Below are 5,433 nucleotides of genomic sequence, written 5' to 3'. Positions count from 1 at the left end.
AAGAACCAACCGAAATACACACGGACATCATTGGTATTCGTTTCGGCGCTGTGCTCGCTCAGCACAAATCTGGGTTAGAAGAATATGTATTTGCTTACGCCAGCCGCACCCTGACTAATGCGAGTCCAACTACTCCGTTGCTGATAAAGAGTGCTTGGCCATCGTTTGGGCACTCTGCAAGTTTCGCGCTTTCCTCTGCGGGGGTCCTTTTGACGTGGTCATCGACCACCATCCTCTTTGTTGGCTTTTTTCGTTAAAAGAACCCTCCAGTCGCCTGGCTCGATGGGCTCTCTGCCTCCAAGAATGCACCTTACGGGTCGTCTGCTTGTCATCTCCGGAAGCATCACAGCGCTGATGCCTTGTTCCGTTCCCCGCTACAGGTCGAGATTGACCGCCTCTCCAACCACGGACTCCGCGCTTTCTCTCATAATCAGCGACATTCCTTCAGAGCAGCATAAAGATCAATGGATGCTCTCTCTTCACAACTTTCTGTCCGCTCCATCTACGGTCCCGGCACCACGCGCTCTTCGGTGCCAATATTCACATTTAGCCATTAACGATAAGCTCCTTTATCGGCGTAACAACATCCCTGATGGACGTAAATGGATCCGCAATGCAGTCACGCAGAAGCATCCAGGGAACACACTCGCATCTGTCTCAGGTAGAACTGGCGCACCATGTAGAACTTCATTCTCAGGTACCACCGCAGGTGCCCGCCTGCCAACGCCGTAAGCAACAGCCTTATCGCACCGCTGGGGAACTGCAGCCACTACTCTGTCCGTCTCGCCCCTTCGGGCGAGTAGATATCGAGTCATGCGCGCCCTCTGTTGTACACTGCCCCTGTCAACCGCTAGGTTCATTGCTGCCATTAATCACATGACCAGGTATGCTGAGACCACTCCGCTTCCGGCTGCTACAGCTCGCGATGTGGCATCGTTCATACTGCAGCCTCTTATTCTCCGCCGCGGTGCTCCTCGGCAACTCCTCAGTCACGGAGGACACACCTTCTCGTAGGACATCGCTGAAGCTCTGCTTGTCGACTGTGACTATACTTCATGGTGCTACTTGTGCCGTCTACCATCCACAAATATATGGCCTATCCGAACGCTTTAATCGCACCCTTGGTGGCATGCTTGCCATGTACGTCGCTGCCAACCACACGAACTGGGGCCTCGCTCTCCCCTATATAATCTGCGCCTCTAACACTGCTACACAATCAACCATCCGCTTCTCTCAACTCTTTCTGCTTTACGGCCGGCATCCATCCCCTCCCATCAACACAGTTCACCACTACCGCCCTTCCGCATTTGAATGCACCACTGTCTCTTAAGCTCCCCAGCACGCCGAACTCAGCCGCCAGGTCTAACGGTTGGTCACGACAGGTGCTGAGGGGCATCAAAAACACAGCCATGACGAAGGCATGCTTGCACCGGCCTTTCCACCCGGTTCACTCGTGTGGCTGTGGATTCCTCTCAGTGCTCCCGGCCTCACCAAGAGACTGGTTTCGAAATATCAAGGCCTCTACCCCAACCTGACGCGCATATCCACACTTAAGTACATCATTTAGCCACTCAAACCCTCTTCCGATCTTCACCGCTGTGCCCTCGAGGCTAAACATGTTCAACGACAGAAGCCGGTTGTATTGTCGGCACCATGAGTCGCCAGGATGGATCCTTTTCTCCCCGCGGCCATTTTGAAGAAGGTGGGCATTAGCCCACGCGCACTGCCATCCCTCCGAGGGATGACGTGCTCAGCCTAACCGACGGCCGACCACCACTGCTTCAAAGTTTCTTCGTCTGGTAAGGGTGGTTTATTTGGTGACGTGGCTTTCGTCGTTCTTACAATCACCAAATAAAGAACCGTTGCAATTTATTTATTTATTTATACATTGCAGCCTGTAGCGATGAAATTGCAAGATTTCGATGGAATATAAAGAACAATAGAAATAACAATACAATGTAAGTAAAGAAAGCAATCATACAACAATAGGAATAAGCTTTTCAGATTTCTTCCAACGATAACGATAGGATGTTCCCTGGTAAGGAATTCCAAACTTGCCATGATGGATAATGCTATACTAATAAAGAAGATGGTGCGGGGATCAAAAGCGAAATATTTTGGACATTGTGGCTCCTTGTAGAGGTCGGATTTAAAAATGCGAGATAACTATCTAGCGAAGAAAACCGAGGTGAGGTGACAAAGGTGTACGCGAATTTGAGGCGGACCAGTCGACGACGCGCGGCAAAAGCGTTGTTTGTGATGCAAGAGGCGACCAGGTTTGTCTCGATCGCACACAGGCGGTACCGACTCTGCGTTGTTCCACAACGTTGTCGTAAGTTTGCGCGTGTATTTCTAAAGTTCCCTATCAGCTTTAAATTCTGTGCAGCTGAGAGCGGCAGGCATACGGTTCGCCGACCCAAAGAAATGATTGTTGCTTTCGTTGATACCGCGTGATTCAGTTCTTTGTGGGAGCAAGTAAAGCGAACAAAAATTTTGGGTTGGAAGCTCGATTCCCTGTCTCCTGCTCGCTGGACTGCCGTCACCACTACGTGACAATATAGTGGTCGCTATTTCTTAGCACGTTAAATTGCGTCTCTCTCCTTGCTGGTAAAAAAATGATTATGCCAAGTGTTTTGTCTTCTTTCGATAGTAGCCTGCGAATAGCTATGACGTATTGTGCCACAGCTATTCACTGCTATTCACAGCTATATTTTCGAGACAGAGTTGCATACGCTTGATTTACTTAATCGAGAAGAATTTAATTTTCAGGGGTGCCATGAATATCGAGATGAAGCCTTCGGCTTCGTCCTTCATGGCTGTTCTGTACAACGTTTAGTTTAGACACTTAATTCGAAGCACATTTGCTTCCCAAGATGCTTTCTCTGTCTTTTCAGCAACATCGCTAATTTCTCTTCAGCACCAAGGCGGGTAGCAAGGTTGTTAAATTCAGCTGAGCGCAACTCACTTCAGCTATCAATCGAATTACAAATAATACACCTCATTCTACTCCTAATCTTCCCCAATATAACAATTTTTCTGCACAAATCCAGCCTAACCTACTCAGCGACCATATTTAGGGGCACCTGGTGAAACAAGCCCCTAGGAAGAAATACCAAGTTGCGCAGCTCGTACAATAAGAAGTGTATCAGGAAATATGGAAAGGCGCTCATGACATGCTCACGTGGGTAAGTTCACTTCATGCATAACATCTACATCATCCATTCAGCTACATCATCCATTCATCTTTCTAGTAAATTTAACATAGATTAAAATTTTTCTTGGGTGAGAATGTGGCACGTGCAGAAGAATAGCCTTATTTGGCCGCCCCTTTTAAAATCTCCTATGGCGTGTGTGTGTCGGAAAAGTTTCGTTACTTATATTTATAGTGATAATTATGATTATCTATGCAGGGCAGAGTTTATTCGTAGGTAAAAATACGGTAGGTAAAAATGGAAGATCGACACTTTGAGAGCACTTTTTTGATTCAGCGGATGGTGGCGGATGACCATTCTTTCTTCGTCGAGCGATTTTTCTCGTTAATTCCGCTACCAAACGAGACTCTGTCCTCTTGAATATGTGCGGGTCTCCCAGCACCTTATAACCTACATGGAGGGACAAGCGGTTCCTAGCCGCACGAAACAGAGGAATAACAGTCATACCCTTATTTTCAATTTAACGGAAGCGATTAACTTCTGGTAGATTATCGGCCTAGCATTCGGGAGGTGCTCGGCTCGATTCCCAAGGCTACTGAGTACCCGACGGTTTTCTAATAAATAGTAGATTTCTCCCGGGCTGCTGCTCGTCTCTTGTGGAGTCAGATACTTGGAAAAAGGGTCTTGGACCGAAGAGTTGTGTTCACCGGCCAGTGATTTGTTCCGCCGTCAACCAACGCAAAATCCGCCACGCGCGGTGAAAGCCCGCTTGTGGCCTTTATCATTTAGTATTTAAGCAAGGTACCAGAGCTTTTCTGTAATCCATATGCTACATAAACCACAAATAATGACTTGTATTCTGCAGCTGCTGGCACTCCATTGTTCTGTTTTGCATTTAGCATGTTGGAAGAAAGCACGGTGGGTTCGTTGAAAGTGTGGTTGCAGTTGTTGAAGCGCATTCCGAATCCGCTACCGATGCCGCAACACGACTGGTCACGCGCGCCATTGGAGCAGCGCCAGAGAAAACAGGGCACCGGCAAATCTCCAGTACCGACTTTGATTAACGTTATGTCTACGCATTCATGCTACTTTCTGCCTTGAGTGTCCTCTGACCTAGTGGGCAGGAATAACGATGCAGTTGCAATTGAATGCAATAACAAAATTTTGCTTCGTTTGCAAAAAAATTTCACCAGCTCAAGCGTCAAAATCTTCAGAATCAAACATGAAAAAAAAAACATGATGATTCCCATATTAGCCTAGAATTTCTCCTGCGAAAAGTGCCTACTCCACTCTCGTTACTTCGACATTGATGCTGTCACGACTCCAACTTGAGTGGCAAGATACCCTTAAGCCTTTGTTGTCGTTTTGGTTTTTGCAATCTTGAATAATTGTTACCTGGCCATGGAAATACTTTTCAGCCGCAGGAGTCACCAGTACCACTTTGCATGTAAAAAGCCCATGTTGTGGTATAAGCCTCCGTTGAAGTGTGGGGTCCATGGGGTGTACTCTCTTCATTCATGTGTTTTTGTAGACTGGAATGATCTCTCATAATTCTACCCAGAACCAATTACCCCAGCTCTCCATGCTTAGCAAAAACAAGGCAGCAGTAATGAAACCAGTTATCTCATGTGTCCACTTATTCTTTTACATGTGTGACCTGAGATAGATGAGTGGAGTAAAAACACATATTTAAGTTAACACTCATCCTTCACAATGTTAATATTCGTAGTCGAAACAGTATGACACAATGTAGCCAAAACATGCAGACATTTCGCACTTCATGCATAGAATGCAGCATCTAAAAGACGAGCAATATTGATTGTAAAACTTCAAATGGCATGCAACAGGCCCGTTCTGACCACCAACTAATATTACTCATATAAACATGTAATCATATCAGGCCAGAGCTACACAAACTGCTCCAAGCAGTAGAATTAAGGAAAAGAGTAATGAAAGTAAGAGAACATTTCATGACAACCACAAAAACAAAGCACAATGTAGTAACAACTTACAACACAGCTTTTGACTTCATATGGTGGCCACAAAATACATGCCATTGACTCGTACTAGAAGACAGATGTGCCACCTGCAGATAAAAATTTCCCATTATCACTATGACAGGAGTACAAACACAGTCATACGAACTCGGCCCAACAGTGAATATCACATGAATGTAAAAATATCAGAAAAAATATACTTGCCCAAGTATACGCCTCAATAGAAAGGAAAAACTATAGCCTGTTTAAAATGCATCAGTTCCGCTAGCATTATTAAAGGAATC

Source organism: Amblyomma mixtum, chromosome 10 (genome assembly GCF_055824585.1).
Source record: "Amblyomma mixtum isolate Tamu chromosome 10, ASM5582458v1, whole genome shotgun sequence".
NCBI lineage: Eukaryota > Metazoa > Arthropoda > Arachnida > Ixodida > Ixodidae > Amblyomma > Amblyomma mixtum.
This window is presented reverse-complemented; position numbering follows the sequence as displayed.